At 47.3% G+C, this 20,733-nt stretch overlaps 1 long non-coding RNA gene across 1 annotated transcript; it reads right to left on the reverse strand.

Moving 5' to 3' along the window:
- Positions 1-409: 409 nt before the first annotated feature.
- Positions 410-20,303, reverse strand: LOC120997084. The gene is made up of 3 exons (XR_005778067.1): positions 20,196-20,303; positions 4,814-4,819; positions 410-421 (listed from the first exon to the last, which is right to left on the reverse strand). It is a non-coding gene; the product is annotated as an uncharacterized LOC120997084 (long non-coding RNA).
- Between the last annotated feature and the right edge of the window lie 430 nt (positions 20,304-20,733).

The raw sequence follows: 20,733 nt of genomic DNA on the forward strand, positions 1-20,733 counted from the left end.
ATGACATGAATACAGATTCTGCGCTGACATAAGGCCAGATTCTCTGTTACGGGACCGCTCTCCTCTGTCTGGGTGCCGGGGCCTAAATGTGTGACAGTGGCCTGTTCCAGTGGTGGGTGACGTGAAGCCTGATTCTCTGCTATGACATGAAGACAGATTCTGCACTGACATAAGGCCAGATTCTCTGTTACGGGACCTCTCCTCTGCCTGGGTGCCTGGGCCTAAATGTGTGACAGTGGCCTGTTCCAGTGGTGGGTGACGTGAAGCCTGATTCTCTGCTATGACATGAAGACTGATTCTGCGCTGACATGAAGCCAGATTCTCTGCTATGGCATGAAGAGACTGATTCTCTGCTGACATGAAGCCAGATTCTTTGCTATGGCATGAAGAGACTGATTCTCTGCTGACGTGAAGCCAGATTCTCTGCTATGGGACCTCTGTCCAATTGATATTGGTTCATTTTTATTTTTTTTATTTTAATTTTAATTCATTTCCCTATCCACATTTGTTTGCAGGGGATTTACCTACATGTTTCTGCCTTTTGCAGCCCTCTAGCTCTTTCCTGGGCTGTTTTACAGCCTTTTTAGTGCCCAAAAGTTCGGGTCCCCATTGACTTCAATGGGGTTCGGGTTCGGGACGAAGTTCGGATCGGGTTCGGATCCCGAACCCGAACATTTCCGGGAAGTTCGGCCGAACTTCTCGAACCCGAACATCCAGGTGTTCGCTCAACTCTAGTAACAACTTTAAAATACTTTTACTTATCCAGGCCATTCTGAGATTGTTTTTTTATCACATATTGTACTTCATGACAGTGATAAAATTGATTATTATTCATTAAAAAAAATATACCAAGTTTACCAAAAATTTTTAAAATTTCCAAATTTCTATTTCTCTACTTTTATAATAGATAGTAATAAATCCAAAAATAGTTAATACTTTACATTCCCCATATGTCTACTTCATGTTTGTATAATTTTGTGAATGCCATTTTATTTTTGGGGACGTTAGAAAGCTTAGAAGATTAGAAGCAAATCTTGAAATTTTTCAGAAAATTTCCAAAGCCAACTTTTTAAAAACCAGTTCATGTCTGAAGTCACTTTGTTAGGCTTACATAATAGAAACCACCCAAAAATGACCCCATTTTAGAAACTACACCCCTCAAGATATTCAAAACTGATTTTATAAACTTTGTTAACCCTTTAGGTGTTCCACAAAAATTAATGGAAAATGGAGATGAGATTTCAGATTTTCCCTTTTTTGGCAGATTTTCCATTTTAATTTAAAAAAAATTAACTAACAAAGCAAGGGTAAACAGCCAAACAAAACTCAATATTTATTGCCCTGATTCTGTAGTTTACAGAAACACCCCTTATGTGCTCGTAAACTGCTGTACGGGCACACGGCATTGCGCAGAATGAAAAGAACGCCGTATGGTTTTTGGAAAGCAGATTTCACTGGGATAATTTTAAGCTGCCATGTCACATTTGAAGACCCCTGATGCACCCCTAGAGTAGAAACTCCAAATAAAGACCCCATTTTAGAAACTATGGGATAAGGTGGCAGTTTTGTTGGTACTATTTTAGGGTACTGTCATGGTCTTACCTTCTTGCTGTTCTCCTTCGTTTGACATGTGCTGGCGGCCATCTTGGTTTCTGGGTTTCTTGTAGCCTCCCACCCTGCGGCTCCTCCTTCCCACTGGGAGGAGCTGGATGACTAGCTCATATATATAGGAGGTCTGTGGCTTCAGTTCCTTGCTTGGTCCTCCTGTGTTCACATGCTTCTAGACTGCTGCTGCTTCTGGTTCCTGATCCTGGTTTCGTCCGACTACCCTGCTGGTTCCTGATCCTGGTTTTGTCCGACTACCCTGCTGGTTCCTGATCCTGGCTTCGTCTGACTACCCTGCTGGTTCCTGATCCTGGCTTCGTCTGACTACCCTTCTAGTTCCTGACCTCTGGCTTCGCAAAGACTCTGCTTCGGTTTCGCCATCCGTTTGGACTTTTGCTTTACAGCTTTATTTTCAATAAAGCCTTCTTATTTTCACTTATCCCTTGTTGTACGTCTGGTTCATGGTTCCGTGACATTAGGACCAAGCCATGAATTCTGACGGTACAGGGCCATCCTCGCTACCCACGCTGGTTGCCAGACTTGATCAGCAGGATCACCTGTTGGGTCGGTTCGCTGTGGCGTTGCAAACCCTGCTTGAACGCACGGCTCATTTCGCTCCCGTTGCCGATGGGTCGGTTGTCGCTCCTGGGCCCGCTCCTACTGCCGCTCCGGTTGTTGCGCCAGAGTCTACCCCGACACCTGTTGTTGCACCTGCGGTGTTTCGGAGTATGACCGGTTCTGCCCCTCTTCCACAGCGCTTTGGGGGAGAGCCAACTCAGTGCCGAGGTTTCCTTAACCAGGTGGGCATTTATTTCGAGTTGCTGCCACATGCCTTTCCCACTGAGAGATCAAAGGTGGGCTTCTTGATCTCGCTGCTCTCGGACAAGGCCTTGGCCTGGGCCAGCCCTTTATGGGAGAACAACAATCCGGTGGTTGCCGAGTTTTCCGGTTTTGTTGCTTCTCTTCGGAAGGTATTCGATGTGCCGGCTCGTGCTGCCTCTGCTGCGAAGCTCCTTATGTCCATCAGACAGGGTTCACGATCCGTAGCTGAATACGCCATTGAGTTTCGTACCCTGGCAGCAGAGGTGGGCTGGAATAATGAGGCTCTGGTCGCTGCTTTCTCTCATGGTCTCTCGGATGCCTTGAAGGATGAGGTTGCAGCTAAGGACCTACCAGTGGAGCTCGAGTCTCTTATTTCTTTCCTGATTTTGATTGACACCAGACTCAGGGAGAGACCTTCCTTTAAGGAGAGCCTGCGGAGGTTTTCTAACAGATTGGCGCCTACGTTTGTTGTCCCACCCGTGCCTCCCTCTCCTCCCACGCCTCCTGGGGATGACTTGTCTGGGGGTGAACCCATGCAGCTGGGGTTTGCTCGCCTGTCTGAGGGGGAGAGGGTACTCCGGAGACGCGAGGACCGATGCATGTACTGTGGTCTCGGTGGGCATTTTCGGTTGGCATGTCCGAACCGTCCGGGAAACGCTCGCACCTGAGATCCTGTCGGGGGCAGATCTTGGGTGGAGTCTCCTCGTCCCCGGTTTCCCGTGTTGACAAACCACTGATCACTGTTGTCCTCTCCTGGGTCGGGGGCTCGGTGACGACCCAGGCGTTGGTGGACTCTGGTGCCGGTGGTTTGTTCATTGATAATGTGTTCGCTGCCGCCAATTCCATTCCTCTCCAGGCTCGAGGTTCCCCACTGGCTCTTGAGGCGATAGACGGCAGACCCCTTCTGCCGCCACACGTGACTCATGAGACCCTTCCAGTGGGGATAGCCATTGGTGCCGTTCACAGAGAGTCGGTTTGCCTCCAGGTTATTTCGTCTCCACACTACTCGGTGGTCTTGGGGTACCCCTGGCTCCGGAAGCATAATCCGACTTTCGATTGGAGATCGGCCGAGATCCTCTCGTGGTCACCGCAGTGTGGGGCTAGTTGCATCCATGGGTCTGTCAAGTTGCTGTGTACTTCCTCGGACTCTCTGTTGCCTCCTGAATACGAGGAGTACCGGGATGTATTCGATAAGGTGCGCGCGGTTGCCCTACCTCCGCACCGCCCATACGATTGTGCCATAGAGTTACAATCTGGTGCCGTTCCTCCTCGTGGCAAAGTCTATCCACTGTCGGTAGCGGAGAATGAGGCCATGGAGGAGTACGTGAGGGAGGCGCTTTCACGCGGACACATTCGCAAATCCTCGTCCCCGGCAGGGGCTGGATTTTTCTTTGTGAAAAAGAAGGGCGGTGAGTTGAGGCCTTGCATCGATTACAGGGGTCTCAATCGCATCACGATCAAGAACGCTTACCCGATACCCTTGATTTCTGAGCTGTTCGATCGCCTTAAAGGGGCCACGGTCTTTGCCAAACTCGACCTGAGGGCGGCATATAACCTGGTAAGGATCAAGGCAGGCGATGAGTGGAAGACCGCGTTTAACACCAGGACCGGTCATTATGAATCCTTGGTTATGCCCTTTGGGTTGTGCAATGCGCCCGCAGTCTTTCAGGAATTCATCAACGATGTTTTCCGTGACCTGTTGCAGCAGTGTGTGGTGGTCTATTTGGATGACATCTTGGTATATTCTGAATCCATGGAGGCCCACATTCTGGATGTCAGACGAGTGTTGCAACGGTTACGAGAGAACAAGCTGTTCGGTAAGCTTGAGAAATGCGAATTTCACCGATCCCAGGTAACCTTCTTAGGTTACATCATTTCCGCTGAGGGGTTCTCCATGGATCCTGAGAAGGTTTCGGCTGACTTACAGTGGCCCCAGCCCAGTGGTCTTCGTTCCCTGCAGCGCTTTTTGGGCTTCGCCAATTATTATCGGAAGTTCATCAGGGACTTTTCCATGCTAGCCAAGCCTCTCACGGATCTGACCAGGAAGGGCAGTAATTCCCAGGTCTGGCCACTCGAGGCCATCCGAGCTTTTGAGGCTCTAAAGTCCGCCTTTGTTTCGGCTCCGATTCTGTCGCATCCCAACCCTGGGTTGCCCTTTGTCCTCGAGGTGGACGCGTCTGAGACGGGAGTAGGCGCCCTTCTGTCTCAGTGTAGAACACCAGAGGGTCCTCTGCTTCCTTGTGGGTTTTACTCCCGGAAACTGTCTTCCGCGGAGTGCAACTATCAGATTGGTGACAGGGAGTTATTGGCCATCGTGCAGGCCCTTAAAGAATGGAGGCACTTGCTCGAGGGTTCGGTGGTTCCGGTCCTCATCCTGACGGACCACAAGAATCTGTCCTACCTTTCTGAGGCCACCACGTCAGGCCAGATGGGCTCTGTTCTTGTCACGTTTTAATTACGTGGTCTCCTACCTACCCGGTTCCAAGAACATCAGGGCGGATGCCTTATCGCGGCAGTACTCCGAGCTGTCCAGGGAGGAGTCGATTCCGACTTCGGTCATACCTCCGAATCAGATCTTGGCCGCCATTCGCACCAGCCTGACCTCTCCCCTGGGTGAGCAGATTTTGGCGGCTCAATCTGGTGCTCCCTCTGGGAGACCCAACGGCAGATGTTTTGTGCCTGAGGAGTTGCGCACTCGGTTGTTGCGAACCTACCATAACTCCAAGACCGCGGGGCATCCTGGAAAGAATCAGCTGTCCTGGGCTGTTTCACGTCTGTTCTGGTGGCCTTCCCTACGTTCCGACATCGCCGCATATGTAGCGGCATGCTCCGTTTGTGCCCAGAGTAAGTCCCCTCGGCACCTTCCATTGGGCCTTCTGCAACCCATAGCCACCGGGGAGCGCCCATGGTCACACCTGGGGATGGATTTCATTGTGGACCTCCCTGCATCCCGAGGCCATACGGTCATTCTCATGATTGTGGATCGGTTTTCCAAAATGTGACACTGTGTTCCTCTCAAGAAGTTACCCTCTGCACAAGAGTTGGCCACGATTTTTGCCAGGGAGGTCTTCCGGTTGCACGGTTTGCCCAAGGAGATTGTGTCGGATCGGGGGAGTCAGTTTGTGTCCAGGTTCTGGCGCGCCTTTTGCTCCCAGTTGAGGATTCATCTCTCCTTCTCCTCGGCCTACCACCCTCAGTCCAATGGGGCCGCAGAACGATCCAATCAGGCCTTGGAGCAATTCCTTCGTTGCTATGTCTCCGATCACCAAGACAATTGGGTTGACCTCCTGCCTTGGGCTGAGTTTGCCAGGAACACGGCGGTGAACTCTTCCTCTGGGACGTCTCCCTTCATGGCCAATTATGGGTTCCAACCTGCCGTGTTACCGGAGGTATTCTCTCCCCAGGATATTCCGGCTGTGGAGGATCACCTTTCCGTCCTACGTGCTTCTTGGGTACTGATCCAGAAGTCCCTTGAGGTCTCTGCGCAGCGCCAGAGATTCCAGGCTGATCGCAGACGAGCGCCTGCTCCTTCCTACCAGGTCGGAGACCGTGTATGGTTGTCCACCCGCAACCTCAACCTTCGAGTGCCCACTCCCAAGCTAGCGCCTCGCTTTGTTGGTCCCTTCCGAGTGCTTCGCAGGGTAAACCCGGTAGCCTATGCCCTTGCGCTTCCTCCTGGCATGCGGATCTCCAACGTGTTTCATGTCTCCCTGTTGAAGCCACTGGTGTGTAATCGTTTCACTTCCTCGGTTCCTCGGCCTCGTCCGGTCCAAGTGGGTAATCGTGAGGAGTATGAGGTGAGCAATATCCTGGACTCACGCCTGGTCCGCGGTCGGGAGCAGTTTTTGGTCCATTGGCGTGGTTATGGTCCAGAGGAGCGTTCCTGGGTTCCCTCCGCAGATGTCCATGCTCCTGCCTTGCTCCGAGCCTTCCACGCACGCTTCCCTCAGAAACCGTTCTTTACTCCGCGGAGGAGGGGCCCTTGAGGGGGAGGTACTGTCATGGTCTTACCTTCTTGCTGTTCTCCTTCGTTTGACATGTGCTGGCGGCCATCTTGGTTTCTGGGTTTCTTGTAGCCTCCCACCCTGCGGCTCCTCCTTCCCACTGGGAGGAGCTGGATGCCTAGCTCATATATATAGGAGGTCTGTGGCTTCAGTTCCTTGCTTGGTCCTCCTGTGTTCACATGCTTCTAGACTGCTGCTGCTTCTGGTTCCTGATCCTGGTTTCGTCCGACTACCCTGCTGGTTCCTGATCCTGGTTTCGTCCGACTACCCTGCTGGTTCCTGATCCTGGCTTCGTCTGACTACCCTGCTGGTTCCTGATCCTGGCTTCGTCTGACTACCCTTCTGGTTCCTGACCTCTGGCTTCGCAAAGACTCTGCTTCGGTTTCGCCATCCGTTTGGACTTTTGCTTTACAGCTTTATTTTCAATAAAGCCTTCTTATTTTCACTTATCCCTTGTTGTACGTCTGGTTCATGGTTCCGTGACAGGTACATATGATTTTTGGTTGCTCTATATTACACTTTTGTGAGGCAAGAGAACAAAAAATAGCTGTTTTTGCATCGTTTTTATATTTTATTATTTACAATGATCATCTGACAGGTTAGATTATGTGGAATTTTTATAGAGCAGGTTGTTACGGACGCGACAATACTGAATATGACTACTTTTTTTGGTTGTTTGTTTCAGTTTTACATAATAAAGCATTTTTTTTTTAAATGCTTTTTTTAGGTGACTTTAGGTGACTAGGTCTTTTGTAGGAGCTCATTTTTTTCGGTATGAGATGACGGTTTGATTGGTACAATTTTAGGGTGTGAATGACTTTTTGATCACTTGCTATTACACTTTTTGTGATGTAAGGTGACAAAAAAAAGCTTTTTTTACACCGTTTTTTTTTTTTTTTTTTACGATGTTCATCTGAGGGGTTAGGACATGTGATATTTTTATAGAGCAGATCGTTCCGGATGTGGAAATACCTAATATGTATACTTTTTTTTTATTTATGTAAGTTTTACACAATGATATCATTTTTGAAACAAAAAAATCATGTTTTAGTGTCTCCAAAGTCTGAGAGTCATAGTTTTTTCAGTTTTTGGGCGATTGTCTTAGGTAGGGTATCATTTTGGAGGGATGAGATGATGGTTTGGGGTGCTACTATCAACCGTTGATAGTAGCTCCATTTCCCCTGAAGACGCCATCTGTGGTGAAACATGTCGGGGGAGCTATAATCTAGGTTTTAGGCAAAGTGAGGCTGTGACTCAGTGACCGCGTCTTAGTGTGCTGCAGACACTAAGAGCGCGGTACACAAGCGGCAGGGTGCAAATATTAGAGGCAAACAAAAGTGAACCTAGGGACAGGCAAATAACAATAGACAATGACGTTCCTCCGATTGTAATATATAGGGATACAGTTTAAAAATCTCTGCTTGCAGGACAATTAGTCAGAAAGCTGAGATCTGAAAAATAATCTGCTGGAAAATAATCCCCTGAGACTGATAGATATATATAGGGAGGCATTGTATATTGGCCATGGCCAAGCAATTTATATCCCCAGCCGCAGAGCCCAGCAGCACCTTAATTTTTAACCAATTTTTTCTTTCTTCTCGTTCTATACTAGTCTTATTAAATGAAATAAATGTTATGTTTTAAATTAGACCAGAAACGGGAACCCATTAGCCTTAAGCTATTTGAACTTAAATATTTACCTCCCGGGTCCAAAGGGTCCTTGAAGCAAATTGATTGCAAATTAGGCACACACATATACACAGAAGGCTGTAGGAATTCTATGCATCTTTTGACTATTTTGACTCTGATTGTTGTGATAGCGATCTATCCCTTGTAAGAACTCTATACATGGCCTATATAAGCAGATATAATCACTGCGGAAAATCCTCATCAGATAGCTGAACTCACCAATACCGTGTTCATCCACAAAGTTGCTTTATTCTGTACATCAGACAACAGGATACAGCTGAATGAATGGATCTCAGTATTATGCGGTCAAAAGATGATACTTTCTTTAGCGTACCATGCAGAATACATTTGTCCCTGTTACATGAGGCTTGTTAACTGCATCCATGACCCAGGAAGTGCTGTACTCCAGAAGAAGGGTGGAGCATCGCACAAAGGAAATGTGTCATAGATCTCAGGGAGGGAACATGGAAAAAACAAGTGTATTATCAAAAAGGCCACTAGATGGCATCATATAACTAACCATTGAAATATCCATAGGAAATAGTTCAAAGAATAGACTATATAAATTCCCATCTACAGTAATGTAAATACTAACTGTGTAACAGCATAATATGTCTACGTCTTATTTGCCCTTGTGCTGTGCAGTTATATGTTCTAAAGTATTTTTTGGCTTGTATTAGTGGGGGAAAAAAGGGCTTATTAGCCGTTGTGTGGCGAAGTGAGAAAATGACAGCCCTTTTTGGCATGTATTAGTGGCAAAAAAGATATATATTTGCTGTTCAGTGGTGCAGTTATATGTTCTAAAGCCTTTTGTGGCGTGTATAAGTAGAAAAAAATAAGGGCCGATTTGCCGTTCAGTGGTGCAGTTATATTTTCTAAAGCCCTTTTTGGCGTGTATTAGTGGAAAAAAGAAAAGGGCTTATTAGCCGTTGTGTGATGAAGTGAGAAAATTACAGACTTTTTTGGGGTGTTTTAATTTCTTTTTTATTTAATTATTTGATCTAACGGTATGTCAGACAGAGAAGTGCAAGGCCCTTGACAGGGGAATGACAGAGGCCTAAATGTTTCTGACGCAGGTAACGGTTGCGACAATGTCCGCCTCTGCCTCCTCATCCTCTACTGTGTCCTCAGCATCCACTGCAGGGACAATTCACAGTGCCCCTCCAGCATACCACATGTGCAGGGCACAGTGGTTTAATGCTGTTCTGCACCTCGTTTACCTGGGAGAACACAGTCACACAGGGGAGGAACTGCTCCGTGTCCTTCATCAAGAAATAGAATCCTGGTTTTCTCTGCGACAACTCAAAATCGGAACCATGGTGACCGACAACAGGAAGAACCTGGTGCCGGCACTGCATCAAAGAGGGCTGAGCCGGGGGGGCGTGGCCTAACCGCCGATGTAGAATGACGCATGGCGCTGAGCTCCTGGATAGTATCCTGTATATAATCGCTCACCCGCTTCCTACCTGACCTCAGAGGAGACCGATCGTGACTGGAAGCCTCCCTGAACGCTGGGGTTTACTCCGGGTTCGATATGACCCGCCAAAAGCAGAGGGAGAAGGAGAGTAAGGACGGCAGCACAGACACGCCGGCTAAACAAAATGGCGCCGGGCAGAATGCTAAGTTCTCTGATGTGGCGGCGAAGCTGGGGAAGTATGCCCGTACCCCAGCAGCCGCAGTAGCTGATCCGGAGCCTGATGCTCAGATGTCCGATGAGACTGGAGGAGAGGAGTTCGTGGAACAGGCCTCATATGCATCAGTGACAAAGCTGAAGGTGGGTCCTGAGTTGCCGCCAGAAGCGGCGCCCATTTCTGAACCCACTATAGCGGACGTATATAAGATGGTGGCACAATGCAGCACAGCCCTCACGTCCCTAAATACCAATATGGGAGGCCTTAAGGAGGAAGTTTTGCTGATAAGGCAAGATATGCGGCAGTTTAAAGAAAGAGTGGGAGAGTTGGAGGGTCGCGTAAGCGACATGGAGGATCAACTACCGCCTGTTAAAAGGGACTTGCAACGTGTTATACATAACGTATCCCTACTCATATCCAAATCTGATGATATGGAAAACCGTCTAAGATGGAATAATGTGCGGTTTATTGGGATACCGGAGCGCACTGAGGGCTCAGACCCTGTCTCATTTATGGAAAAGTGGCTGGTGGACATAATTGGGAAAGAAAAGTTATCCCCACTCTTTGCAATAGAACGTGCACATCGGGTGCCATTTCGCCCGCCACCTCCGGGGGCGCCTCCAAGACCTCTCCTGATTAAGGTCTTACATTATAGAGACCGGGATGCCATACTCAAAGCAGCCAGGGATAACCCTGATATTCAAATTGGCGATAGCCGAGTTCTAATGTTCCTGGACTTTTCTGCAGAAATACAGAAGAGGAGAGCGAAATTTTTGGCAGTAAAGAAGAGATTGAGATCATTGCAGTGGCCTTATTCCATGTTGTATCCGGCAAAGCTTCGGGTGGTGGCGAATGGATCCACACATATGTTTGAGGATCTGTTAGAGGCAAGCCAGTGGCTGGACACTCATGAAAATGATCGGCGTGACAATAATACCTGATGAGATGGTGACATCTACAATGGAACTGTTTTTGTTTTTTCTAGTGTCTCTTATTTGACACACAGTAATGCTAGAAATAGTATTGAGTTATATAATGCTTTTTTCTAAAAAGGAAGGTGTTATATGCTGGTTTTTCACTGGTTCGGTTTCACACTGTATGGGTTAATATGTGGTTGGGGGGGGGTTGGGTGAGCCAACACACTGGCGCATCCAGGGTGTAGCGCTGGTATAAGCTAAGCACTTATTTTTTTCATCTGTGCCTTTAGTGTTAACCCATGACGGTTAGGTTCACTTTCAATGTCTATGGTGTACCCCTGTTTATTGGGTTCATGACTGACAGAATGTTTAGGGTAGTTTGGGGACAGTTGGGAGGGGGGAGGGTTAAGGTAGGATATATTTTCAGTATTACTACTAGGGGCAGGTTCGCTTGGCGTTGTCGGCACCACACTCTGCATTTGCTTATGAGATACCATGATGTCTTCCGTTAATATTTGCGCATGAAATGTGAGAGGAATGTCTTTGGCATCTAAGCGTTCAGCTATTTTCCATGCTATAAAGAATATACAGCCAGCTATTGTATGCTTATCTTAGACCCACTTGACTGCTGATAAGACACACCTAGCACATAAAGCATGGGTGGGGTGTGAATTTCACTCTACATACTCCACACATGCTAGAGGGGTTAGCATTTTAGTGCATAAAGCTATTCCGTTTAATGCTCAGGAATCGTATGTTGATGATGATGGAAGATTTATATGCATAGACTGCTGTATTTTTCAGTTTAGGATTATCTTAGTGGCGGTGTATGTTCCCCCTCCATATTCGGCTGAAATTATGAAGATGGTTATTACCTTTACTTCTAAATTTCCGTTAGTTCCTATATTAATTGTAGGTGACTTTAATACTTATCTTAATGGTTTTTTGGATAAATTCCATAATGGGTCGGGAACATACACTGCTGCCCCTACCTCTCTGGCGAAACTGATAGGGGAGATAGACCTGTGTGATATATGGAGGACCAAATATCCTGATCGGCGTCAATATTCATGTTACTCAGCATCACATAGCTCCCTGTCCAGAATAGATTTGGCAATAGGATCCTCATCATTGGTAGCCCTAACAAAAGAGATTTTATATCTGCCACGTAGCCTTTCTGATCATTCTCCACTGTTGATTACACTGGAGGTGGGGAGGCACATATGTGCTCCTAGACCCATCTGGCGATTAAACCCATTCTGGCTATCAATAGTGGATACAGGAACTGATATATCTAAAGCTATCACAGATTTTTTATCTATTAATATAGGCTCGACTTCAGGGGCGGTGGTTTGGGACACCCTGAAGGCGTTCGTGAGAGGTCTATACATTAAGCGCATTAGTGTTAGGAAAACTAAGAGTCGTCTTCTGGACAGGGAGCTATCAGATAGAGTTACGCAACTGGAAACAAGGTATATAACACAACCCACGTTGTCTAATGAAGCACAATGAAAGGAAGCTCAGAAGCTTTTGAGGGAACATATACAGACTAGAGCAGATGATAAACGTCTATTTATGGCCCAGAGGTACTTTGCTGAAGGGGAAAGTGTGGGGCATCTGCTGGCTACAATAACTAAAGCACAGAATGGTCCCTCCTGCATAGCCTCGCTTAGAAGAATAGATGGACAACTAATAACAGGAGATGAAAATATCCTGGGAGAATTTTATGCCCACTTTGGAGAGGTATATAGGTCCAGACTGGTCACCACTACTTCTGATAGAGCTGGTTATCTTGAAAGAATTAGTATCCCTACCTTATCTATGGAGAATAGCTCACTTCTTGAGGAGGATATAACTCTGGAAGAACTGGAGATGGCCCTGAATTCTATGCCCAATGAAAAAGCACCTGGTGCAGATGGTCTTCCTGGGGAATTTTATAAAAGGCATGGGGAGATATTACTTCCACATTTATTAACGGTTTTTAAAGATGCATACGGCGAAGGTAAATTGCCATGTTCCATGAGAGAAGCCATAGTTGTAGTGATACCCAAGCCGGGAAAAGACCCTTCGCTCGTAGATTCATATAGGCCCATCTCACTCCTAACGGTGGATGTGAAAATTCTGGCCAAAGTCTTGGCTAATCGGTTGTCTAGGGTCATTCAGTCTATTATTCATGATGATCAATCTGGGTTCATGCCTGGAAAATCCACGGCATTGAATCTTAGGCGCTTGTTCATAAACCTGCAGTTGGAGGGGAGGGAAGGTCAGGATAGTGAAGCTGCTGTGATCTCACTTGACGCTGCCAAAGCTTTTGACAGCGTTGAGTGGGAGTATTTGTGGGCGGTCATGACTAGGATGGGCTTTGGAATAAGTTTTCTAAAATGGGTTAAGCTTCTGTACAGTGAGCCCAGAGCCAGAATTAGAGTGAACGGTCAATTATCACCCTCAGTTGCATTGGAGAGGGGGACGAGACAGGGCTGCCCGTTGTCTCCCTTGCTATTTGCAATAGCGATTGAGCCATTGGCGTGCCTTTTACGATCTACTCCACTGATGAGAGGGCTAGGGAGGGGCTCTAGTGAGGAGCGCGTATCTTTATACGCAGATGACATGCTAATTTATGTAGGTAATCTGGTGGACTCCATAGACTCCATAATCTCTATAATATCGCAGTTTGGTGATCAGTCTGGACTTCGCATAAACTGGGATAAGTCAGTAATTCTCCCGGTATCTTCTCGAATGCATACCACTCATGCTACTTTCTCTGAACTCAAGGTGGTGCAATCTTTTAAATATCTTGGAGTGACTGTGTCAATGAACCCTGCAGATTATATTCCTAGCAATTTAATACCTTTGTTAGGGAGGTTTAGAAGCAAGGTTGCTGTTTGGCATAAATTGCCTCTCTCTATGATCGGTAGGGGCAATTTGATTAAAATGATATTCATGCCTCAGTTGCTTTACATTTTGCATAATTCCCCCATATGGATCCCAGTGCATTTCTTCCATAAAATACAGCAGCTGTTCCGGTTTTTTATTTGGAAAAATAATAGAGGAAGAATAAGATATGAAATTCTGCAGAGGAATAAAGAAGCCGGTGGTCTGGCTTTGCCTAATCCTATGCTTTATTTTCTGTCGGCTCAACTCCAACATTTTAAAGGGTGGGGGGTAATAGATGACATGGGAGGGAAGAGTGGTCAGCTGATAAAGTGGGCTGCAAATAGGTCTCCCCCGTTGGTAGCCATTGAAGGAGAAATAAAAGGAGAAATGGGAAATATTCCGACCTTGATTCTTATGAGGAAAGTATGGAATAAGGCAAAGAGTATTTTAGGGATAACAGGGTTGATGAACATCTCGCCTTTATGGCATAACCCGCACTTCAGGAATTGGAAAACCTGAATGGATTCTCCCAGTGGAATAAAAAAGGGGTGTGGAATCTGAGCCATATTTATTTTAAAGGAACTTTAAAACAATACCAACAATTGTGCTCTGAATATGGGCTGCCTTCTTCACAGTTCTATCGATACTTACAACTTAGACATGCTTTAGAAGCTCAATCTAAGATAGCCCCAGTGACATTTATGTCAAGCCAGACATTGAATATGGTGGTTGCAGCTGGTTCAGTGAAGGTAGCAATCTCCATGGTGTATCAGGCCCTATTAGAGGACTTTCTTAAGGGGTATCCATTAACAAGTAGACGTCAGTGGGGAAAAAGATCTAGGGGTACTCACGGATGAGCAGTGGACTGAGGTGGTGGAACTTACCCCTACTTTATCCCTTAGTGAGGCAGCACGGTTATCCCATCTATATTTAATACATAGGGTATATAAGACCCCAGTGTTCTTGCATAAAATAGGCTACAGAGATAGTCCAGCCTGTCCGAAGTGTGGAAGTGATGAAGCTGACCTTTTACACATGATGTGGTCATGTTCATCACTGTCATCTTATTGGAAAGCAATACTACATCTGGTGAACAAAGTATATAGTGCTAGTTTTAAGTTGGATCCCAAACTGTGTGTATTAGGCCTGGTACCAGATAATAATTTACAGTCTGTTATAATTACTGGAATAGGGAGAATGCTATATCAAGCTAGGAAAACATTGGCAGCAAAGTGGATCCAGCCCATACCTCCTGATATATCAGAATATGTTGCTAGATTAAATACTGTGATTCGCTTAGAAAGAGGAGTATATCAAAAAAGGAAGTGTCTGTCCAAATTCGAAGCAATCTGGGGCAGCTGGATTGATAACTCTGGGTGCTGTAGCTCCTGGCTGGCACTTACAAGGACTTTTTCTATGACAAGGTGAATGCAGTGAGAATGGATGATATATATGGAATATCGGATGGTAGCAGGTGTGTGGTGCATTTATAGAAGCCTGATAGTGAGGGGGTTACCTGGAATTAGAATGTGGCTGTATGGGAAGATTGATGGACTGTGATGTTATATGGAACATCGCTGATTGGAATTAGATGATGGTGGATGGCTTATTTAGGAGTAATGTGGTGCCGACACCCCGAGAGTGATGACTAAGGAAGATGTTTTAAGAGTGTGTCCTGCCTTAAAGGGATTAGGGAGGGGGGGGAGGTATGGGTTTATTTGTTTAGGATGGATAATTGTACTCACATTGAAAATACTTTTGATACCAGAGTTTATATGTGGATTTATGCCATGTCTTATGTAGATATGTGTAATATAATGTATATATTATATATTATATATGACAGATAATGTATACATCTGAGGTCTACAAAATATCATGTTAATGTGATAAAATAAGACTGGAAAATGTTAATAAAGAAATATCTGATTTAAAAAAAGAGGGCTGAGCCATGCGCCCTGCATGGCACACGTGTTCAATCTGGTTGTCAAGCGGTTCCTGAAGTCTTCCACCCATCTGCAAGACATCCTAAAAATGGCCAGGAAACTTTGCATGCACTTCAGTCACTCGTACACTGCCAAGCAAACCCTCCTTGAGCTGCAGCGGCAGAACAGCATCCCCCAACAAAGGCTGATATGCGACTTTTCCACCCGTTGGAATTCCACCTTTCATATGTTGGACCGACTATACGAACAGAGAAAGGCCATAAATGATTTCTTGATGATCCAAGCAGACAGGAGTGCTCCCCTGTGTAACTTCAATGTCAGCCAGTGGCAGCTCATGCGTGACACCTGCCGTTTGCTCAGGCCCTTTGAGGAGGCCACGTTATTTTTCAGTCGCCAGGACTACGGGATGAACAACGTCATTCCACTGCTTTATGTCCTGGAAGAGATGCCGGTAAATCTGGCTGGTCAGGGGACTGGAGACATGGCACCTATATCCCACGGCCACATGAGCCCTGTGGGGGCTGAACTGGAGAAAGAGGAGGAGGATATTGGGGCACAAGCAATGTGTAGCGAAATGGGTGGTTTTTCTACACAGGTGACAGGAGAGGAGGAGCAGTCGTAGCCAGAGGAGCTACAGAGCGATGAGAAAGACGAGGCAGAGGACCCAACAGACCGTGGCAGTATGCAGTGGAGATGGAGGCAGGGAGTCCCTCTGAGTCACTTGCACAAATAGCCTGATGCATGCTCATTTGCTTGCGTAGTGACAGCCGAATTGTCACCATTCGGCAGAGGGATGACATCTGGATCTCCACCTCTCCACCTCCACGTTCCTCAGCCATGGCTGCTGTGGCAGGGTGGGGTGGTAGGAGCAGTTCCAGCTCCATCAGCAGCAATTTGAGTCTAGAGTCGCTGATGATCAGCTTTCTTCACCCGCCTAGTGAAGAAACTATTCACCAACAGCAGCAGGAGCTAGAACCGTAGCATGACCTGAACCAGCAGGTGGTGGCATACTTGTACCCTGCCACCCCACATTGAAGATCCGCTGGACTACTGGGCAGCCAAATTGGATTTGTGGCCATGGTTTGCTCTGGAAAAGCTGTCCTGACGGCCAGTACTGTGGCATCAGAGCTTAGTGCGGTGGGGGCCAGAGTTACCCCAAGAAGAACTTGCCTGTCCACCCAAAATGTGGAGAGACTTACCTTAGTCAAGGTGAATCAGGCATTGATCAGCTAGGATTTCCACTTACCAATGCCTGATGCATCAGACTAGATCATCCATGTTGCCACACCAACACAAAAGAGACCGGCTACCTGCCTCAGCTACTATTCTGATGCTGCCACCCGCCTGATGCCATACATCTGATGCCAAGTGCTTCTTCTTTCACCCACCATCTTTAGCTGGTACTGGTATTGCCACTCACCTCCCCAGTCTATCACTGGGTCACTCTGTGGTCTCCTGATGCTGCTGCTACTTCCACACTATGTCACCTTGCCACTCTGTGGTCTCCTGATGCTGCTGCCACCACCTCCACTCTCTGTCATTGTGCCATTCTTTGGCCCCCTGATGCTGCTGCTGCCACCTCCACACTGTCATTGTGCCACCCTGTGGCCTCCTTCTGATGCTGCTGCCGCCACCTCCACTCTCTATCATTGTGCCATTCTGTGGCCCCCTGATGATGCTGCTGCTACCTCCACACTGTCATTGTGCCAAACTGTGGCCTCCTCCTGATGCTGCTGCTGCCACCTCCACACTCTGTCATTGTACCACTCTGTGGCCTCCTGATGCTGCCGCCACCTTTACACTGTCATTGTGCCACCCTGTGGCCTCCTCCTGATGCTGCTGCCGCCACCTCCACTCTCTATCATTGTGCCATTCTGTGGCCCCCTGATGATGATGCTGCTACCTCCACACTGTCATTGTGCCAAACTGTGGCCTCCTCCTGATGCTGATGCTGCCACCTCCACACTCTGTCATTGTGCCACTCTGTGGCCTCCTGATGCTGCCGCCACCTTTACACTGTTATTGTGCCACCCTGTGCCCTCTTCCTGATGCTGCTGCAGCCACCTCCACACTCTGTCATTGTGCCTCTCTGTGGCCTCCTGATGCCACTGCTGCCACCTCCACACTGTCATTGTGCCACTCTATGGCCTCCTTCTGATGCAGCTGCCACCTCACCACTATGTCATAGGGCCACTTTGTGGACTTCTCATGCTGTTCCCACCCTCCCCACTTCATGACTGGGCCACTATTTTGCCTTTCGTCTATTAGCTCAGCGGTCTGTGCCGGCGCTGCTGCCCCTAACCGCGGGCAAGGGCCCCGGGCTCCCTTTTTCCCTGCCGCCATGCACCGTGCTGACAAGCGCGGGCAGCAGATAGCTTAACTATGGTATCTGTGTTCGATGCCAGAGTTTCCTTCCTGCTGGAGACTTGTACTGGTGTTTGAGCTTGCATGTGTGTGTCTCTCTTCACCTATGAGGCAACACATACACGCCCTCTGTCTCACCAGCCTATGGCTGGATTGTAGCAGGTATTTAAAGGCGCTTCCTACTACAGGAAGATGCCTGAGCAACCTCATGGTTTTAGCTTGTCTATCTCCAAGTGCTAAGGTGTCTCTCTTGTCTGCTTCGCTGTGTACCGGACCTTGCTTATTAAACTCCTGAACTTTGCTTGTTTGCCGCCTGCCCCTGACCTCGGATCTTATTTATGGACTTTGTTTGTTTACCGCCCGTCTGCCTCTGACCTTGGACTTCGCTTACTGACTTCGATTGATTGCCGCCTGTCCGGAACCTCCTGGCCACACAAGTCCCCTCGGTGCTTGCACCAAGTACTCTGACCCGCTCTGGAGTAGCCCCTGGCAACTACCCTAACGGCCCAAGCCTATCCTTACCATCATAGGCTCTAATGAAGACCAGGTAGTGGCTTAGTTACGCACCTCCAGAGTATACCCAGTCAGTGGCGCAGTGGGTCCACACCCGCTTGTATAACATCGTCCTATTTGACATCATCATTTATTTGACTCTTCTTCTGATCTGTCAGAAGGAAGGAAAAATGAGATGCACAACGGTTCCTGTCTGTGTACCAGCTGTAAGGCCTGTATGGTCCCATCAAAATTGGCTTATGATTTGGTAGCCAAAAGCAGGAGTGGGTACAAAACACAGAAGACATGCAAATATACAATTTACGTGTCATCTTTGTTTTGGATCCACTCCTGTTTTTTGGGCATTAGCAATGGTGATGGATTACTGAACAAATGCTGACCGAGTGAAGGCATATGCTCAACATACAGGATCCGTTTTTTGGGGGGTTATTGTTCTGACGGATCAGAGGAAGGACAAAATAATCAGTAACGTCAACACAAACTTACTGCTGACACCCTCTCCACTCTGTCGGGGGGCTCTACTTGTATAAGCGTTTAATAGAACAGGTTCTGTAGACATCTATGTGGAATCAGCTGACGACGGTGTAAAAGGAGTGCTCTTCTTCTTGACGCTAACATCGACCAGTAAGGCTGAGTTCATACTTGAGTTATTTGGTCAATTTTGGCCCCATAACTTCCCAAATAAGTGAAGTGTGCAGTGTTACTAAGAGCGACGCCAGTCATCTGCATGTGATACTTACTCACAGTATTGTTTCACTACCACAGCAGACTCCCTATGCATGTTACTGCAAGGCACAGTGTTCTACACCACTATAAAGGCTCTCTGCAGCCAGGAAATAGCCGTTTTTTAACGTGATTCGCCTCGAATCAATATATATATATAGGGCCCCTCTACTTTTACGGAGTGGGACACTACATACATGAAATCACTGTGCCTCAGTATTACAAGGTGGTCTAATATATCGCTGTCTGCATATTGTTGAGCTTCTGCCACAATCCCCGTTAATCTATTAGTTTATACATATAATTATTTTGCCCAGCATTAAAGGGCGGCCTGATATATTGTTGTGCTTATCTTGTTCAACTGCTGCGACTTTCATAGTTAATCTGTTACATTACTGATGCAGTTACTATAGACTATAGCCAACAGACAGTTGCCTGGGCCCTCCAAGGAAACGAGCAGTGTGAAAAATGTTGCTGTTGCCGGCACAAGTAGCAAGGGAAGAAGGGGTGGGGGTAGCAGAAAATGCAGCAAGAGGCCACTGTCATCCAGTGGTCGTGTTTTGACCAATAATCCAGCTGTACTGGAATGGCTGACTCGCTCTTCAACATCAATTCAAGTGACAACAGACACACACAACCAGGAATTGGTGGGTTCCTCTGACACCATGCTTAGTTGGTATGGCCCAGGAGCTGCCTCAGTGCCCTGACCTGTCCCGAACCTGCCTCTTGCTTTTGCTGCTTCTTCTGCTAGCCAAGGCAGCTGCTGACCCTGCTTCGCTTTTCAGCGAGGATGAGCTTTGTGAGGACAGTCAGCAGTTACAAGGTAGCACAGACTTGGAGGAAAGGTCCGCCGTGGACTCCTCTAGGTGTGCAACTATCGATGATGACAGTTGGGTGGGAGCACATGTTGCGAGAGGTTAGTGATGTGTGCAAGAGACAGGGTGATATAAGTGACAACTAAACAGATGTCGATGCAGTGACCAGGAACGGGAACGCTGACGCCACTTTAATGCAGTGACCGGTTCAGGTGGATAATATATCCGGTATTTGTCGTGACGCCAATTGCAGCGTGTGCAGGGTACTATCCCAGGGCTCTTCCAAGCACACGTCCCAGATTAGGAATGCCAGAGAGGTGTAATGGACTATAATGTCTCTATAGCTTGATGTTAGTTGTGTCACGATGTCTCCTACCTGGGTACGGCTGGACTCCTGGCTCCTGGCTCACTTGCAATAAATTTGAGTGTTGTGATAGTAGGAGTAATAAAGGAATTTTGCTGAACAAATTATGTCCAGACCTTTAGATGAAGTTCAAATGTTTCTTTACTTGAAATAACTTGCATCCAAGCAGTATACAGCTTTGGTCTCTTGGTCTCAGCAGGTTTTGGCAATAATTGGCAGGAATGAATACTTCTGCTTTAAATATGGAGCTTTGAGGATAAAAACGTCTGCTTGGTAGCTCTGTATTGGTGGCAGGGTTAGCTTCTGCACTTATCTAGCAACTTCTGCTCTGTGGGGACAGACTAGCTGAGGAGGAATTGGCTTCTCCTAGGACTCTGGACTTGTCTCACAGATGGATTCTCAGGGGATGCTTTCTTCCTGGAACTCTGGAGGTTGTCTGTAGTTTTCTGCTTTTCTCATCCAGCAG

The sequence above is a fragment of the Bufo bufo genome, chromosome 4 (genome assembly GCF_905171765.1).
Source record: "Bufo bufo chromosome 4, aBufBuf1.1, whole genome shotgun sequence".
In the NCBI taxonomy this organism is placed as follows: Eukaryota; Metazoa; Chordata; class Amphibia; order Anura; family Bufonidae; genus Bufo; species Bufo bufo.